The sequence below is a fragment of the Diadema setosum genome, chromosome 21 (assembly GCF_964275005.1).
Source record: "Diadema setosum chromosome 21, eeDiaSeto1, whole genome shotgun sequence".
In the NCBI taxonomy this organism is placed as follows: domain Eukaryota; kingdom Metazoa; phylum Echinodermata; class Echinoidea; order Diadematoida; family Diadematidae; genus Diadema; species Diadema setosum.
This window is the reverse complement of record NC_092705.1, coordinates 2,311,494-2,332,715: the sequence shown is the minus strand read 5'-3', so window position 1 is coordinate 2,332,715 and position 21,222 is coordinate 2,311,494. Positions and strand designations below refer to the sequence as shown.

The 21,222-nt window shown below is 38.1% G+C and overlaps 1 protein-coding gene across 1 annotated transcript in view; it reads right to left on the bottom strand.

The window, feature by feature from the left end:
* LOC140244195 (ras GTPase-activating protein 3-like) overlaps positions 1 to 21,222 on the bottom strand; it is a 142,104-nt gene that overhangs the window by 113,225 nt on the left and 7,657 nt on the right. The window lies entirely within an intron of this gene.

Sequence of the window (21,222 nt, the reverse complement as noted above, 5' to 3'; positions counted from 1 at the left end):
TTCCCATAGACACCTTCCCGAGTATACTCGGGACTCGTCCTCAACGGGTTAAGAAGACAGTGTTCACGATTTTTAGAGTCTTTCCACAGAGAAAAGCCGTGACTGCACTTTTTCGCACCACGGCAAAAGGTCGATTGATAAGATTCCTGTCTCCCACAATCTCTGGCTCGGTTAGCTGGAGGCGCCACATTAGCGCGAGTCGCTTCATCTTTCACGACACGTGTACTGAGTGACGTGAAGCCACAGACTCCGGGCTGACAGAGTCTGCCAGCCATATTATATTGCCTAAAGTGCGGTATCATAAACAAGTGTTTTAGTACACCCCTGCAGTCAAACACTTTTCATATATTTCCTTTCTTTCTCTCTCTTGCTTACCAGTACCTGCAATGTTTCATCAAGCTGGGGAAAAATAATTCACATTTAGTTAATATGTATGTTAGTTTTATTTTTCATGGCTATTTTCAATCTCTGTATATACAGGAAGTATCAAAAATTTTACCTAACCTTTACCTTGTCCCTTCCATTAACAACATATAGAAAAGCAGATGCAATCACAGCTTCCATCGATCAAGTATTTGGCAAATTTCTCTTTTTTCACAATTAAATGCTTGCGACTGTTAACCTGTTGCAGAAGACTGATTTTGCTACAACACACATTTCCCACAGACACCTGCCTGAGTATACTCCAGACTCGTCTTCAACGGGTTAACATTCCACTAGTTCTGCAGAGGGAATGTCCGAAACTCAAGCCTTTCTGCACACAGTTTTACCATCTGATACTTTTGTAGTTGTCAATTTTTTCTCCTTCTGTTCTTTTTTCCTTCCTTTTTTACTCTTTCTTTCTTTATTTTGTTTGATTAGAAGGCCAGACTGAAAGAAGTCTGGAAGGGGGAGGGGGGTGACATCAACTACAGTAATCCCTTTTATTAAACAGTCTTCAAGAGGTCCGGTTCCCTGAGCCAATTCCCTATTGTCATGCATTTTTTCTGAATGCTGTGAATAATTTGTTACTCTCATCTCTCTCCCCTTGACTGATGCCCTTGCTCCCAAATACAGTCTGAGTTCAGCTATCCAGCCAGCACTCTTCCAGATTTCTCCATCATCTGGACATGGGCCGGTACATGACTGTCCTAGCAATTCATTGCATTTTCACTGCCAAACTTCCCTGACGACCAAATTTTTAAAAAGAGAAAACAATTCTCTTGCACAAACTAGGTAAGAAGAAATCGGGAAATAAATGCTCATTACTAGTTAAGAAATATATACTTTTTCCTATTCCTATGAGCTCCCTTGTGAAGAAATTTTATCTGTATAGACATGATATTGTTGGATATGCTTATGATATCACTTCATTAGACCTCAGTACTGCCTGGGGCAAATTAATATTCACTAGGGTCCCATTTTTTTAAATGAACAACAACATTTTATAAGTAATATGGTTTCTGCTTCATGTCTTTCACAAATCATCTGAGCCAAAATCATCATTTACCATGAGATCATCACAACAAATGATTTACCTAGGCAGAAGGCTCTTCTTTTTGAAACTATTGAATCATGGCAAATATGATTAGGCAGATAATGAGAGCCCTTTGGCTGGTTAGCCGTCAGCAACAGGATGTTTGGAGAGAGATAAAGTGAAGACAGAATGCCAGAAAGCAGGACAGTATGACAACAAATAAATCTACCAATAAAGCAAACAGATACCAGTCATTTATCACTCGGTCACGCTGAACTACTTCCCATCTTCCTTTCTCTCCTTCTAAACATTTTCCACCTTCTCTCTCTATCTATCTCTCTCTCCTTCTCTTCCTCGCTCCTCTCTCTCATATCATCTCCTTTAATAGACTCGTTCACACACAACCAAAATAACTTTTTTTTTTCAAAAACTTCTTTTTCAAAATCACTTTTGACAGCCCCCCCCCCCCAAAAAAAAAAAAAAAAAAAAATCTCTAAATACAGCATACTGCAATCTGCATTAAGATGCTAAAATCAGACGGTTTTTGTTTGGTTTTTCTCTTCAAAGTGTTAGTCCGTGCAATAATTTGCCTTGCAGTGTGTGAACAGTGCTTCACTTGAAACCAAAGGTACGTTCTTTGCCGTATTTGAATGGTGGCAAATCGCATCAATTTTTGCATTGCGAGTTAAAAACTGATCATTCTCGTGTGTGAATGGACCTACTCTCCCTCTCATCCTTTCCACTTTCTCCGTAATATGCCTATCATCAAGATGTTGATCCCACTGAATGATCATGGCAAAGCAGACTCCCGAGAAAACTTTCGGTCACAATCGTCTTATACCAGCATGCCACTCGACACTCCACCATTACGTCTAATGCACAGTATGCAGAAGACTGCTCCCCACTCTCGCAATCATGTTTGTTTCCATCCAGAGTTTATCATTAAAACCCGCTGACATGCACTAGATCCTCTGGGATAAAGCGAGAGACCTTCGGAGACAAAAGTACATAATGCACTGTAGAAAATAAACAAATAATGCCATGCATCAAATATGCATGCAATATTGTTTGGGTTTGTTCTTCTGGTGCACTGCCTGCAGAAACTCATTGACGACATGCCTGCAAACTGCACCACTGTATGAAACCAGCTCACAGCAAGCTCTCTCCCAACTCTACTCTTGGTGTGTCGAATATACCAGTACTGTTTGTTTGTTTTTTGGGGGAGGGGGGTATCAATATTTTATATCTTTTCTGTCCTTTTTCTTGATAATGCTAGAACTACACACTACACTACACACACCATGACTGGCCAGTAGTAGATGATCGTGGAACTTTTGATTACAGCATGTTGAAATTGTGGTCTGAATCGTGGAGTAATAGTGATGATCAATCGTATCTGATCTCGATGTCAGTCTGGCAATCACGATGATCATAGAAAAGTTTTGGACAGTTCAAAAATTGTCTACGATCTACAATGATTGTCATGATTGACCTCAAGATCTGATAAATAGAACTGCCCATTAACAATATATACATGCACCAAAGCATAATACAAAATAAGAAATGATCTTATAAAATTAGAGATGATAGTTCCTTCCCGAAAATATAAAAGACTGGTGTTTTCATTTTTTTTTCCATAGGTGTGTAAAACAAAATATGAATATTCTGCTAGTAGAATTACAGCACAACACCAGTGCAAATATATTTGAGGCTGTATTGGTTGAGAAATTTAAAGAGCCCCTTACAATAAAAAAAAAAAGTAATACGGTAACATTTAGATGTGAAAGTGCAACTGTAAATAAATGTAAGTTCTGTACTGCCATCATCATGGTTCTATATAAAATGCTGCTCCTGGATGATACATTGGCGCCAGCCTCAACTCCAGTCCCAACTTTCCTTGTTTAAGGTTCGTCTGACTTCCCAACTTTCAATGACGCATGTCTTACGAGCTTCGGTGCTTCGTTAAGGGGTAGCTTCATCCTCTGCATAAATTCCCGCCAAACGAAGATGAAATCCATGTGTCACACTCAATAATGGCACGGTGCTAATCACCACACTCCAGGAAGATGTCTTTTCCTGTTTTTTTCAATCTCCATCTTACCCCTTCCACTCCTCATCCCCTCCCCTTTCTCCTCCCCTCCCCATCCAACATCCATCCCCCAGTCGCCGATGCAGATGAAAATGATGGACTCCCTAATGGAAACACGACAATCAATACCACTAAATGAATCGGTCGAAGGATGCCTGCCCCGGCTTCCGGCTCAGTGTCGGCACTCTCCCTCTCACTAATGATGAAAGAGTGTTTGCGCCGCTGACATAATCTATTTAGGAAAGACACACAAATATGCACACATACATATCAAGACAGGTCCTTAGTGTGTATTCATATACCTGTATACATGCATGCACACACATCCACTTTAATTAACATGTGGTGGAGTTGAAATGCAGAAGAATACAGCCAGAGAGAGAGACACACACACAGACATTGATACTGGTTTCAGGTCATTGCGTAATCGCTGCGCATTTCCAGTGGGTCAGCGGCTTCACTGCATACAATGTGCATACAGCATGAGGTGCAATGTACTCATGTGCAATAATCATTTTCTCCTGGCTGGGGCGGGGAAAGGGGGCAGCACCTCTCGGGTCTATTGGTAGGACTGGAGTTTCTTAACCCAGTGTGCCTGGCATAATCAGCAGAAGGCATAGACTGTGAGGCTTGTATCAGAGCCAGGGATCTGAGATGAAGATGCTTGAAATCAAATTTATCCCCTTGAGGGCGGACTGATTTTGCTACAACGACCACCTCCCATAGACACCGGCCCAAGTATACTCGGGACTCCTCCTCAACGGATTAAAGTATTATTGCTGTTTATGTGATATTGGATATTATGATGCTGAGTGAGCACCACTATGTTGCACAAAGGGTTTCCTTGGCTCTAGTTAAATTCAATGATGATATCACAGAGCAGGTTGTACTGCACAACTTCTGTAGGGCTGTACACAAACCCATTTTATCTACTGGTCCAAACTTTAGACATACTGGTCCTGTTCATTTTTTCAACTGGCCCCGACAATGTTATTTTTCTTATTTGACCTGTCATGTCGGACCGGTAAATTTAGCAATCCCTGAAAAGTTGCTGGTCCGACATTGGTTTTTACCGGTCTGGGACAACCTGACCAGTGCAAGTGTTTAGCATTGCTTTCTAATTAACATTTTGCTTGCCTTCTAAAAATCAATGATCAACATTCTAAATGATATGATCCAATAAACTGCTCCATACACCAATAGTTTGATCTAGATCAAATTCTGTTGTTAGCTAGTAACAGCTTTCCAAGATTTACTACAAACTTGAGTTTATAACAGCTACCCTCGAAATGATATCTTCAAAGCTTACGATGCAACACACCTATTACTTAGAATTACAGGAAATGACTGCTAAGATGGAATCTTTTACATTTATCATCATCTTCCTCCCCTCCCTGTAAAATTTTTCACCTTAAACCTAGTCCCTGTAAACAGAAAAAAAAAGCATACGTGACAAGATCTATCTTGACAAGCTGGGCAAAGAAAAATTCCCTGTAAGATTATCGCACCAGATTTAGACATCCGGTCAAGAAATTATGCAGGTACATGTGCAGGTAGCCTTGTTGCATCATATTACGACTCAATCACTCTCATGAATAAACTCTGAGATTTACTCCAGTCGACACCTGCACCACATGAGAACTTTTAGAGATGAAGACTTACAATCGTAGACTTTTGAAAGGGAAATGGCAGACTGTACTGCCACTGATTCAAATAGAAATTAAAGAAAAATCACTCAAGTTCTGAGGAACTATATGTCATACCAAAAACAAAAACAAAAACAAAGACAGTACCACATCTTCCTCCAATATTAATATTTACTAGTGTATAAATATGGACTTAAACTTTGGGGGGGGGGGGGGCATGATATTTTTTTTGTCCACACAATTTCGAATAAATGATATTCATACATGCAATTATGAATATTGTAACAAATTCTATGTTGTTTCTCTCAAACCTTATACATCCCTTTCCATGTTAGCAAAGTCACACTGAGTGAGTTTAAACATTGTGTCTCAATTTGGAAGGCACAAGTCAATATATACATTGTATACGATTAATAAATTTTGCAGGATTTGTCTGACAGGTCATTATACATTATCGCACCTAAAGTGAAGAAGACATGATGGATTGGATGCGATAGTATTCATTTGTACACATAGTCAGTTGTGCGAAGGAACCAAGCAGCATGTGCATACTATACAGCAATCACAGTGTGACAACGTGATCGATTCAACTTCACGGCGCAATTTACCATGCGGCAAATTCATTACCATAATTACACCAACAGAATCTGCCTGAATTGTTCTCACATGACGGGAGAGGAAATATTGCAGTGAAGTACAATATCAGAGCAACAGGATGTGAAGTCACTTCCATTAATTATCTGGACAGGGCTCTACATTCCACTGGTGTAATCCTCAAGCCTCAACATGTCACTATACTATCACAAGGGGTTTCAGACATATGTGCCGCTGGTTGTAGTTGTAATAATGATTATTAAACTTAAGTATTGACAAGTACAGATAGAGCTTTTGCAATCATTTCAAACTGGGTTCGATGACATTCACTCTTGAAAGCAACAATTGCTCCCATGAAATATCTGCACGCTAATTAAACCCAAACATAAAACCTACCCATAAATGTAACCCTAACCCTAATCCTAATCTTCACATCAAACTATTAAACCTAAAACCCTTGCAAGACCCTAAACCTAATCCTAAGTCCTTTGAGAAATAAGACAGAGCAATTGTCACAGGAGCAAATGTCATGTCACCTCAAACTGATACATAGTCAAACTTCAAATTTAGGAATGAACTTTTTGATAGCATTTTAATATTAAGTCTGTGTCTAGCATACAATGTATCTCATTGTTCATACTGCAACTCCCTTTTCTTTATCTTTTTTTTTTTTATAAAGAGAGATCATTTAAATGATGCAGATCGATATTTGCATCCAAACAAAACTGCTACTACTTGCCTGACGCCACAACTATGGTTCAAGATTGTTTCTTCTCCATATTTTACTTTCTCCACTGCTGCCTGAAAGTGTGCAGAAACCTCTAGGGAGCATACTCGCCCATTTGCAGAATTTTCGGAGGGAATTTATGGAGATTCGGGACAGATCCCGTAGCAGAGGGCACTAGCCTTTCAAGGTGAATACAATTTGCATTTGTCTTCGGAAATTTCTCACATTGGGAAACTCGGCAGACAGGATGTAACTGAAAAGTGCAATACTATTGAATTCATTCTTAGGTGTGGCAAGTCACCAATCAAGATTTTCTGCTGGTACGATGGGAAATGTCAAAAGAAAAAAAAATATAAAAATAGGTGTAGGATTACACAAAGACTAAATGTACTGCTCTCAGGTGTTATAATTTCATCATCCACCATTTCATCATCACACTACAGGAAATACAAGTACAACCCATTGCAAAAACAGCCTATCACAATGCAGTGCAACATAAAAATAGTGAAAAACACACATTTTCAGCCTCTGACACAGTTTAAAATGTACAACAGTTGTGTTGCCCCATGTGTGGATGATGACAGTGCATATGACGTGACCAAAAAAAAAAAAAAATACATTATTTTAAAATACAAGTAGTGATGATACACAGAAAACAACAACAATGTAAAGTTTATATACACCAATATGAGATTTACATGTAGTCTTTTTTTATTCAAGTCTTACGTGCAACCATGATTTTTTAAAACTTTTTTTCATTTTTTTTCATTTTTTTTTTTTTTTAAGTTACAACAGCACATATGTACATGTACTGTATTCCTGCAAAAAGGATTTCATTATTTCATGCATGTAATTCTGCAAAGGACACCCATGATTAGACTCCTCACAAAGTTGTCGTTGTTGTGTTGGGCAGACAAGCGTAGTGAGCATAATATGCACTGTACGAGCAGCATGTAGCACAGTTTCAAAGCAAGCTACCATGAAAAGAGTGGCTGAAGCAAACCAAAACCCACACACACACACACACACACACACTCACAAAACACCTACGTAGTATGCATTTATAAGTGAAATAGGCTTTCAATCAAAGGGAAAACATCCTGCCTCCAGTTACCTTAATGGATTAGTGTACAGATTACACCTCCGATAAGCAGCTAAACTGCAATGCGGAGGAGAGAGAGCAACAAAAATGGAGAGAAAGCGACTAAGAGAAAGTGGGATACAAGTAGGACAGATTTAGACAGAAGCATGAAAAGCTCTAAATCGATGACAAAAGGGACTTCCAACAATCGTCTTTAGAGGAGCTCCATGGCTCAGTGACAAACACTTCCTCCTCGGGTCTGCCAAAACCGCCACAATTTGTCTTTTCAGCTTCTTCGGCCTCGGTGTCGACCTACTAAACGCTTTCACTTGATGGAATTGTGTTGTGAAGAGTGTCGATGAATACTTAAATCTGCTGTAGACTCCCAAACTGTGGAAGCAACTACCTCAACCTCTCCACAACCAACAATCCCTCAACATCTTTTAAAAAATAAATATTTTACATTTATAAAAAAAAAAAATAAGACCTCACTTGTCCTATTTATGAATTCATCATAAATCACATTTGAACATGTGCACAGAAAATGTGCTATATGAATATAATATATCATTATCATTATTTAATATCATTATCATCATTACTATTATCACTAAGCTGGGTAGAGTATATGAACTACAACTCAGATCTATTGTTGTACACCATATTTAATCATGCATGAGTACAAACTAAACTAGAAATGTCGCTACAGCGACTGGTTATACCCCGGCAAACAACATTTCGTAAGCTTTGGTCAAAACAACATTTCCTAAGCTTTGGTCAAAAAACTGAGGAAGTAGTTAAATCCGCAAGATCTTTCCTTGATCTTTTGCCATTAATGTGCCGTTACCATGGCAACGTACTTTCGGGTACTGTCGAAAAATGCGTCTTGCACATCTACAACCAAAGGCACACATCTGTACCAAGTTTCATGGAAACTGGGCAAAAACTGAGGAAGTAGTTTGCAACACAAAATTTTCCATCATTTTGGCTCATAATATGTGAGCGTGTTACCATGGCAACATACTTTTTGTAACTGTCAAGAAATGTGTCATGCTGACCTATATCCTAAGACAAACATTCAATATGAATTCCATGAGAATTGGAAGAACACTGATGAAGCAGTTTTGCCATGAAGCATTTTGCCCTATATTTTACCAATAACATGCCGTTACCATGGCAACGCACTTTTTGCCACTGCGGAAATATGTGCCTTGCACATTAACATATTCAGATGAACATCTGTACCTAATTTCATAAAAATTGATCAAAAACTGTGGGAGGAGTTCGCTACGCAAGATTTGTACCCATTTTTGCCCATAATATGCCATTACCATGGCAACGTACTTTTGGGTACTGTCAAAAAATACGTCTTGCACATCTACAACCCAAGGCACACATCTGTGCCAAGTTTTATGGGAATCGGTTGAAAACTGAGGAAGTAGTTCGCGACGCAAGATTTGCAACGGACCGACCGCCCGCCCGACCGACCGTCCGCTGATTCCTATATACCCCCGCCAAACGAAGTTTGAAGGGGGTATAACAACTGTAGCACGTACAAGCTCCTCATGACACAAGCTATGAACAAGACCTGTTGTACATGTGTGCATGCAGATGGCGAAGAAATGGAACTACTGAAGTACACAACAGAATGCTTTGCCATATTCTCACTCATTTGAGTATAAACAAGGTGTTGCATTTTCAGAATAAAGAAGATGCAAGTAAGAGGCCGGAGAGTCCACAGGACCCAAAGAGCATCCACAGACCACGTATCAATGCATGAGGGCCACTTGAAACCACTGTAGCAAGAAGCTGGGGAAGGGACACAGCATTTTGAAGGCATGGTACATATTGGTGGAGATGAGAATTGGGCTTTTAACTTTTTTGCAAGATACCAAGAAAACACTAATGGAATAGTACAGAGCACACCATTTTAAGAGGAATTCAAAGTTTATTTGATGAAAATCGGGTTTGGAATGACTGAAACATCCAAACACATAGTAAAACAAAGGGATCGTTAATAAAAGGTGGGTCCCACACTTCATTAGAATCGCTCTGTTTTGGATATCTCAGCCATTTTAAAACCAATTTTCATCAAATAAATGTTGAATTCCTCATGGAATTACATGCTCTTTTATATTTCATAAGAGGTTTCTCATTATCTCACCAAAAAAAAAAAAAAAAGAAATGTGAGAAAATTGAAATTAGGTCTCAACCAAAACTATACAATCCCTTTAATATGCACTGGTCACTGGGTATCAGAAACCAATGGATCACATGTAGCAATCAACACAGAGTCACGTCTTTAAAGGTATTATTTACCAATGGGAGCAGTGATAATAAAGAATGTTCGAGTTCTCACATTTGATGCATGCATGTATATCCTGTTAATTGTATTACAAAACATATTGCCAAATAAAAATTCTGCAATAAAGCCTATAGTACAGTGTATTGAATGTAAGGAGATCTCACTATTTTTCTTAATTAACCATAACTGTAGACAGTAAGTCTAGAAACAATATCATAACTATTGTTCAAATGTTGTTTATTTAATATTGATTACAATGATACCGAAAGTTTTCACATGGTTGTTTCTATCCCTACCGTCTCAGATTTTAGAACTATTTTGAAGCACTGAAGAGCTAGGTTTTTGCTTCATCTGCAAATGAAAATAATGCCTTAAATTCTATCCATGGGAGCCACAACCAGTAAGACCATTCCTGGTTTTGATTTTAGATTATCCACAGTATACAGTATAATTATATTGCACACTGCTGGATACCTTTCTTCAGTCATAGATGTTGTATAAAACTGAAACTTTAAGAGTCACTAGTATAATTAATTGTAGGAGTTGTATAAGTACTGTAGCAGCAGTAGTATTAATAGTAGTCATAGTAGTAGTAGTAGTAGTAGTAGTAGTAGTAGTAGTAGTAGTAGTAGTAGTAGTAGTAGAAGTAGTAGTAGTAGAAGTAGCAGCAGTAGTAGTAGTAGTAGTAGTAGAAGTAGCAGCAGCAGTAGTAGTAGTAGCACAAGTAGCAGCAGTAGTAGTAGTAGTAGTATTTGTAGTAGAAGTAGCAGCAGTAGTAGCAGTAGAAGCAGTAGGAGTAGTAGTAGCAGGGTGCCCATCTAATACTCAGTAATCAAGTACCCTCCAGATAAGGCAAATTAGGTGCAACAAAATCCCAGTATATCTTTTGAGTACTTGTATTTGCCTGCAATAAGTCTGCATCTCCATATTTAAAGTCACATCCCGACTTTGGGGATGTAATAAATAAAAAAAAAAAAAATGTAGGATTTGGCATTATATATGGCCCACACCCCAAGTTAGCTGCTTTGTTTCTATGAAAATAGTGCGGCATCATTGCTGGCGAATATGTACGGTGATCACCTTGCTGTCATGACAACCATCTGCTTTCTTTTGATAATTTCGCCACATTTTAGATGAAGTAACTTGCTGTAAAAGTACAGATGTTCCAAAATGATGTCTCAAACGGAGGGCCGACCCCACACAATGTTCATGCTGGCTTCAGACTCACAACTAGTTTTTTTCTTTTTCCTTTTTTCTCTCTTTTATGACTTTCTTATGTCTTATTTTTCTGTGCTTTGTTCTGTTGCTTCAAGTGTGATCATACCCATTTTTGTACATGTTATTTATTGTTCAATAAAAACATTAAAAAAAAAAAACTAAATTTCCATGCCAGCAAGGTCAATGACCCTTCCCCAGTTGTATATTGGATGCAGCAAACCTAATTTATAACAATACAGAGATACACAGAGTGACTACAGGCAAGAGCTTTTGACCGCAGCAGAATATTAGTCAAATTCTGCTAAGATCGAAAGCTCACGCTATTTTTTACTCCATTTTACCCCACTGGCTAGGTACTATTGGATGAGTAGTTTTCAGCTGTTGTTGTTTTTTTTTCTTCAATTTATTACAAAGATGTAATACAGGTGTATGATGAATTCATGAATTTTCATTTTTCCAGCAGAACAAAAGAACACTCGACTTGAACAGGCACAAAGAGTAAATATTACCCTTGATATATGGCAGCAGTAAGTTAAGGTTCCCATACTTTTTATTTTGAAAAAAAAAAATAATAATTTGGTGGAATTCTCTTTGAATTTTTCGATTGTATTGTTATTATGGCCTCCCATCCAGCATTGAGAGCACATGGATTTTCATAACCAAAATTGCGAAATTTTATATCTTTTGAAAGGCTTGTCCAAATTTCATAAAACTTCACTGATGTGCCCTCACTAAATATTTCTGCTGGTCACTGAATCCAAACATACATTTTGTATGTGTGTTGAATAAATTCTGCTTGGAAGAAAAAAAAAGAGGGATCTTTAAACTTTTCTCCAGGAGAGGTACCGTATGAGGACATTTCAAGAGTCATTTCTACACGACGTCTAGTGCTATTCAAGTCCTGTGAGTTTCAGTAACTGTATACAGTAGGATCGTAATAGAGTATGTCTCAGAATGGAATATACATTGTAATCGCATTCCCAGAAAAAGCCCAGAATGCATACTGGATTTCACAGGAAACAATTTGCTCTGCACATGTGAGGAAGTTACAAGAGAGACGGATGTTGTATTCTGGTGCCATGTAATCAATACATGCATGTGTGGTTTGCCTCAGTAAAGGACTGTGCAGACGACCAGTATACAACATGTACAGACCTGTATGTACAATGTATACTGAATAGATGATATAAGTACAATGTATCGGGTGGCTGTAAAGCCCTGTAAAAGAAATGGTAGACACATACATGTATAAATTACCGGTATGCTTTAATGAAGGATATCACTGCCAAGTAGCATGTAGAACTGTGTGAAAGGAAACACTGATTAGAACACACCTCCTGAAACACAGCTCGAAGCTCCGTGGCTCTCATTGGTATTCTTGACGGAGGCGACACTACAATGACATTTTCAACATCACACACTTTTTTTTTTCACTGCAAGTGCAGTACGCTGATAAAATGTCACTGAGTATTTGACTTCAAAAGGCTTGCAAACATCCAGCGACAATACTGGCTAAATGTCATTACAGACAGCTTTCTGATGATGACATTTTGGATTAATGAGTTGAAGTGTCTTATCAAACACAGTATGATACTTTCATCTCAGAATTTTTTTTAAAAAGTGAATAATTTGAATCAAGTCCTGTAATTCCTCCCCCCCCCCCCCCCCCCCGATACCAAAACTAGTCAAATTGGGCCTATATCACAGGCCTGACTTTGCCTCAGTGTTTACTGGGGACTGAGAAAAATTTGATATTTGTTGATTTTGCAATAATTTGACATCACAGGGCACAAATGTTAAACTGGTTATAAAAGCTTTCTGGACTGTTTTGCCCAAGACATCAAAGCTTGCTTTGTTACATGCTTTATACAGAGTACTAGCAAATCCCTAAGCTGGTAAAGAAGCTCAGTATTGTAATGGGGAGTCACAAACATTTTCTGCTGTCAGAATACATCATAACTACAACTTTGATGGCTACTACGACCTTTAAAATGTCAAACTTGCCCAGGAGGACAGCCATTAAGAAAAAAAAAATTTCTTCCATTTTGAAAAGGTCAACTTCGTTCTCTGACAAAATTACGGTTGTTGCATGGTACATACAGATGTATGCAACAGACACTTAATAGTCTCTCTCAAAGAAAAAAAAAATCAAACCCACTTTCCTTAACCTTTAAACTTACAAATTCATAGAAATATTACAGCTATCTAAAGCTATGAAAAAAGGTGATTATCCAAATATCCTCACAATGACTTCAGTGTACTTGTAAGCTAGTACATGGTGTAGGATCATCTTGGGCTACCCTTTCGTTCGCCTCAAATGATATTATCCAAATATCCTCACAATGACTTCAGAAAAAAGTCTTTTTTTTTTTAGTTCTATTTCTTGTATCCAAGTTGAGAAAAATCTGGCCAGATTTTAAAGGTGACATGGTACATGTAGGTACATCCCCTTCAAGATCCATCTGTGCACACTGTTTTTGTTTGTTTGTTTGTTTGTTTGTTTGTCTGTCTGTTTGTGTACGGGTACAGTGTACTTGTAAGCTAGTACATTGTACATGGTGTAGGATCATCTTGGGCTACCCATAAAGAATACAGAAGTCCCCTTAGCATCACTAAATCAAAGTAAAGATATTTTTTGTTCCTTTTTTCTTCTTCTGTTTGTCTTATTGTGGGAGGTCAGCTCGCTTCAGTTTGGTAGTAGCATTCACATAATACGGCAAAATGCCACAGCACAGCATTTTGTGCAGCAATTCACAATGTGAGTGAAAATACACCGTGAAAGACACCAAGAAACACATCGTGAAATAGTGATACTGAGGGTGGTATAATTCACACTTTGCATGAAATACACGTGGGAGATTTGAGCGTGAATGTTGTCATAAAATACCACCGATTGTACAGCGCTATATTCCTCATGTGACATGACATACTTCTTGTCTTCTTCCCTTGCTATTAGTATGATAAGACAGAGTACATGTATGACACATTGTACTGTAATATTGCACGAGGTTTTAACTATTCCAGTACACTCCATGGAGATATACACAGAGGTAATACCTGTGAATAGCACAGATGTGCTCTTGGGCCAGAAATACCTCTAGAGGTACAACCATGTATTTTGTGAATGAACAGCACCAAGTGAATTACTGCAGTATCTATTACTGTAGTATTTTGCCAGTGAGAATGGTGCCAACAAATTACTGTGTTATTTCTAATAATGCAATGATATTTCCAATGTGAAGGCACACCGTATGACATGTACTTGTAATGAATTATAACTACAGAGAAACTTGAGCAATGTATTTCCATACTCTTGAGATGTAGGTTACGTTTATGAACTTTCTCATGTGTGAAACATCTTTCAATACCCAAGCTATCAAAACACATTTGCAAACGCCTTTCGAGTTGCTTTTCTCAAGTTGTTGCATTTATCATCCCCCCGAGTCAAGAGGACCTCCTTGTTACTGCGCAGCTTCATTTATACGCTGTTTGATCCAAGAGGAAGAGATTGTGTACAGTTTGGTGAGGGTAGGTCTGAGACATAAATGCAATTGCGTTTATCATCTCTACAGAAAATAGGCACTGATCTTCAACTATGAAGGATGTTCTTCTACAGAAGAAGAAGAAAAATATTTCTGGCTCAAGTGCATTTAAGATCACACTGTTTTCAGCATTTCAGTAAGGCATTTCTAACCCATAATAAAAACAGCTCTTTACGTTTATCAGCTGCCCAAAACTCCCTGAAAGTAGATTGGAAACATAAATTCTACACCAGAAGTGAATTGATAAATGCATCATATACAATGTAATTGCACATGTATAGCAAGGCATGGCTCCAAATTGCCCTCCCTGGATAATTTCACCACCCAGAGTCTGCTCCACAGGTAGACATGAGGCTGCAAGTCAGGAATACACCCTGTAGCCCTCTCCAAAGGCCAACATACAGACGTAGAGGCATGATATGCCTGTAAAGTATTAAAGGTGCATTATACAGCCGTAGACATCATAGGCTGGATAAAGAACATACACTGCACATACAGTGTACATTGTACTAATCATCATCCCACTGTACAGTATTTGAAAAGGGAAATCACAGAAGAAATATCCATAAACATCATAGGATGAATCACCTCACTTGAGTGCTTTACTGAAGTGGTGGAGCAAATGCAATCAGCACAAATTCGGAACAAGGATCATACTAATACTATGTCTGAATCAAACTGCTTTTAAAATAATGAATCATAACCCAGCCATTATGAAAACTGCAAAATGCAAAGAGCAGTGAAGCCAGTTTCTTTAGTACAAGAAAAATAACCATAGTGAAGTCACACCAGCTGTGGTTACAGCTTCCTCAAAATATATCACATAGTGTACCGGTAATCTTTAATCATGGAGCTACTAAGGAGTAGCTCCATGCTTTAATCTTGTGGACTATATGATGCAAGTTACAGTCACATGTACATGTGAGTGTGGTTTTCTCGGAAATAGAAAGGATGGATTCTGCACAATTCTTTTTTTAACTGAAGTTATTAAATCATGTGAGGTAATGTGAAGTGCAAATTGGTTTGTTCTCTGGAGTATCCTGCCAGTCGCTTCTCCACTGAAAGGAGAGAATATTTCTGTCACAATACAACCCACCAAGGGGGGGGGGGGGAGGGAGGTTCTAACAAGAAAGGGCAGCTCCCCTTTTCCATCCGCCGGTCTCTCGGGAAAAATCATTCTATCTCCACCAGCTGCAGCCATCTCCGCCTACGATTGGCAACATGATCGCTCAGATCCGTTTCGGCCCAGGCGCAGTTTACTGTCAGCAAGACGCGGCGAAAACTTCCACATCCTTCTCAACACAAGCCCATCTGAATCTGATCGACCACCAGTAACTCCCCCCCCCCCCTTATTTTTTTTTTCTTCCCCCGAAATCACTTTCACATCTGAAATTTAATCTGCATGCATGACTGCCACTGTTGCAGATGAGTACTACGTTGTCACTTTCTTCCTTTAGGCAGAAACTAGATGATCTCTAAAATGATGTGGCTATTCTGAATCAAAACCATCACACTGCAGCAGCTGAAAAGTCAAAGTCTTAGAGCAATTTAGCTGGAAAAATGACAGAAAAGTTTTGACTGCTGGAAGGATGATATGTCACAATATCAAATGTGCCCTGAAAATAACTGTCAAGCTTTACCAGGTGACTACGGATACAGCAAAGGTACTCCTTGAAATATGTAACTTTGCTGCTCACAGAGTGGCCAAAGATACAATATATATTCCTGAATCTGCTAGTGCAAACTTGCAGCAAAGAAATCTGACTTCCCAGTGTCAAAGGACAGTAATATTGATACAGTAATGACAGATACTTTTGAGGGGTAGTGGGGGGAAAAATGTTTCTTCAAGTGAACTTTTATCTACAAATTTTCTGAGGCAGAATCACGATCCTAAATGTGTTTGAGGCATTATGGGGGGTTAGATATACACTGTAAATACAACCATGTTTTCAAATGTGTTTAGAAACGCCGATTTGAAACACCAATCAAAGGGCTTTTTGAAACGCGTTTGAGACCACGCTCACCTTTCTGTGAGTAGAGTTAAATGCAATGTCGTTTTGAAATGTGTTTATATTGCAACGTCAACACCCAGATTTGTGCAGTGACAACACTCGAATTGCGATTGTATGATGGTTAGGTAAACGCAGCACCCCAAGAATCAAATTTCAAACCACGTTCATAAACGCCATTTCAAATGCATTTTGAAACGTTCTTTCGCGCGTATTTTACTTAGACAAACACAGCTTTTGAAATTCAAACTTCAATCACAGACCAAGTGCAGAGGTCAAACGAAGAAACAGTTTGCGAGGAGCAATGATCATATTGATTATAATCAAGTGAGAGTGTGGTATATTTGAACAAGTTCTGACATTTGTGTTCACTTTACATTATGGTAGAACTATCATATTTCATATTTACATGATAAAACAGAATACATCCTAAACACAATACACTGTATAACATCTTCAGCTCCTTCAAAAATATGTCTCTCACTTCATCAATATTGAAGAGAGATCATATTCTCATTTATGTTAAACACCCACGCATTTTTCACTGTAATCATGACATACACGTGTACACGTACAATGTACATGTAGTTTTGAATACTACTATATGAATGATGAGTTTTCTTTTGACACTTCATGCGATGAAGATACGAATGTCTGATGATAATCAAATACTGAATACGCTGTTATTTTCACGTACAGATATTTTCGCGAATGAGTAGATCACAGACATTTTCGCGAGATGTTGTTTTCGCAAACTGACACCCATGTTAATGTAGATGGACTATTACTCTAGCATCTGATGACACACACACACACACAAAAAAAAATGGTTCCCATTTCTTCACTATATTAAAGAATCACTTTGGACCACAATGGTGTTGTATTAAACAAATAGTGTATGGTCTTTACTCGTGCAATGAAACAAGATTTGGCAGTCGGTGAGAAATGAGGCGCACTACAACTCGGCTTCGCCTCGTTGAATAGAGCACCTCTATCTTTCACCTCGTGCGAAATCTTGAACCATCACACTCGTGACCATTCACTACAATGTATGTATGCTGTCGCATTTCGCTGGTTACACTGCATTTTTCCTTTCACTTTCACAGAAAGAATGGAACTCCTGTCAATTCCGCCAAAGAAGGATGCTGCCATGTTAATGGGTATTTCTTGATTAATCATTTCCACTGCCATAAACCACTCTCAGACAGCACAATGCGAGGTCAATAAACATGTGATGCAAAAATGAGTCCATTGTACAAAATGAAAACTAAGTTCACACTGCAGTTGCAATATCCTCTTCACAGGATAGTGCCTTGATATCTTTGCCAGTCGCAAACGGTAACACATACATGTAAATTAATTTAAAAAGCAAAGGGTATTGTAGTTTGTTTGCTTTCTGTACGAACCTACATGGTATCAAACATTGTTCTACACAGATAGTGCAACACACTTAAAATCAATTGATTCCAGTGTATCCTATTACACTTGGTAGAATTTCCTTAGCTCCATGCTGGTAACAGTGCATAAAATGGGACAATTTGCAAATCAGCATTGTAGTCATTTCCTTTCATGATGTGTCAAAAAAAGAGGAAAAAATAATCAAGGCCCTCCAAAAAAATTAAACTGTGATACAAAAGCCAAATTGAAGGCATCTCTTTCAAAATCTATGGGTAGCATGATTAAATTGTAGTCTTTGGAACCTAAAGATACCACTGCATTCACTCAATATTTTGCATGGCATACATTGTATGTAAAGATCTGCCAGCAATATTACAGATTGTGTATAAATGTCAATATCAAGAAAGTTAATTAAACATGTTACATTTTGTATGCTTCAATAGTAGTAAGTCAAAGATGATTGCATTTGCATCTGTGGCAGCATTTAAAAAAAAAGACCAAGACAAAATAAAAATATTCAGCTTTGAGCATGTATTAACTCCTGTTTGGGTTGACTTCATTATGAAAAAAAAAAAATACAAACTTATTGTAGGAAAAAATATAAACATGTACATTACTGCAAATATTTCTGCGAAACCAGTCCCTAATTTTGTACAACATGTACGCTTTGAAAACTAGTGCATCTTCTATTCATAGCAACCTCATGATCCACAATGCATGGTACCTCTGTTGACAGAAAACCACTTCCACAACTGCTACAAGCCCCCCCCCCCCCCCCCCAAAAAAAAAAAAATATATGCAGAAGTCGAAAGCCACAAAGATATTCCGGAGTTCCGGAGTGATACAAGGCACTTCGCACCTCCACCTTGTGCCTTTGGCCGAATGTGAAAGGGCTGTGGAATCCAATTCGGAGGCGCAGTGGAGATGAGCAGGATTTGATTTCAAGGAAGCTTCCGGTCCGGCTTTCTTTACCGCCAGACTCTGGATGACAAGAGATCTTTGGGATTCACCTGCACACAGCACGGAGACTTCACAGCTAGGTAGCCTACAAGTTTATTGCCTGCTTGTCACTCTGCAATAGATCGGGATATTCATGACACCTAACATTGCCTCTGGCACTGCAAAGCTTCACTACTGATGACCCCCAAAAAACACACACACACACACACACACACACACACAAACAAACACAAACAAACACAAACAAACACAAACAAACACAAACAAACAAACAAACAAACTTGCCCATGACTTGTCCTGCCTAAAATTGGATTGGATTATGACACCCCTATGAAAGGAGTTCATGAAAACGGTTAAAATATTAAAACAAAAAATCCCAATCAAATATACCCATTCATTTTTTTTTCAAATGATAAAAAAAAGGAAGCCTGTAGCAGCAAAATCATAAAAAGTGTAAAGTAATCTACACTGTGTTCAAATTGACCAACTATCATATGTATCAGGTAATAAAATGAGATAAACACTGTACACTATGGCAGGAAGGTTCATTGAAATATGACTTATGTACAGTGTAAGCTGTGGAATTTCAATGTTTCACATACAGTATTTTAAATGTGCCACAGTGGTATTGGCTGCAGCGGTGTTGGTATCAGTTGTACTGTACAACTCTTCCTTTAGTTTGTGCGTAAAAGTATCATAGATTTTTAATTGTTAAATTGTTAATTTTGATAGTAGAGCAATTACAATCCTTTCATAACTAAAGAATTTGATCACTGCTAGGTTATTACGACACAACAAAAAATTGATGTGAAGGATATGTTTGGTTTTTTTTTTCTTCTTCTTCTTGATCGCGTCTAAAAAAAATCCACATAATTTGTGTATAGTTTTACATGTATAATGGGAGACTTAGGAGACTGTCTAAACATTATAATCTCATTCAGTGTACTTGTACATTGTATGTAATTTGCATACACAGTGTAGGACGTATGAGGTTGCTATCAAAGTCGTTGAAATATCAGTTTCATGACAACATATGAAACTTCATTGAAATTCCACATACAATAGTATTACATTAATTTCTTCTTTATCTGTTTTACTTTAGGCCAAATTTGGAAGAATTTTAAACTACATGTACTGCGTTTGTTTGTTTTCATGCTAAGAAAATGTATCCCTCTTTCGTGCAGATAAAAACAGCGGTATAAGGGTATCCCTACTTTACAGTTCTGTACAGTATGCACTTCATATTTAATAGAAGCAAGAGAAAATGAGAGTTTGCAATAACACTTCATTGCACACAATAGGGCAAGGTTTATTGTGTGATTTATGAGTGGTTTTTGTCAATAGCGAAAACCATAACGTGGGGTCAAGATGAGCAGGCGTGAACTCTAGCCGGAGTGTGCCATCGCACTTCCTGTATCAACAGCATGTCAGAGAGAATAAAATTCCGGTCTCACACAAGGTTATTTAATTCAAAGCAATGTGTTCTGGTGGAAGTATGCCAGCACTGGCTGTTGAGATCACCCTCTCCTTCCCCCCCCCCCACCCTCCCCCCCCCCCCCCAAAAAAAAAATTATAAAAAATTATGGTGCATGCTTGTGAGCATCTTCACCTACATTTTACGTGTTGCCACTCATGTACAAGTTTGATTGAACCTTGATAAAACCTTTGTCATATTTGAAGGTGTTCAGCTGTGGAAATTTATTCATATGTTACTAGACCTACATGTTGTGTGCTCAGGTATGTAACTTACATTTAACATGTACATTGTACTGTATACCTCTCCACAGGTCCTAAGCATTTTATACATTAGCCATGAATTTTGCAGTAATAATATTTTATTTAAACAATAATGTTTTCATAGCATGCAATAGGCCTACTGAGTATGTAGCACATCCCAAGTACTGGTATGTCACATGTTAATATACAATGAATGCAATGATCAATGCATATTATTTTACTGGTAGGAAACTAAACTCTCTGAACTACTGTTACCACTACATTGTACAATGTATTTCCCTTTCTAAAATCCTAATACTGGTCAAATCCATTTCTCAATGCCTGTTAAACACCATCTCTGATTAATTGCACTGTTTTCTGGAGGGTCAATTCAAGAAATTATTGAACTCGTGGACTAAACGTGTATTACAATCATATTCATTGCATAATAATTTTATTTAAAAAATGCTTCAGCACACAT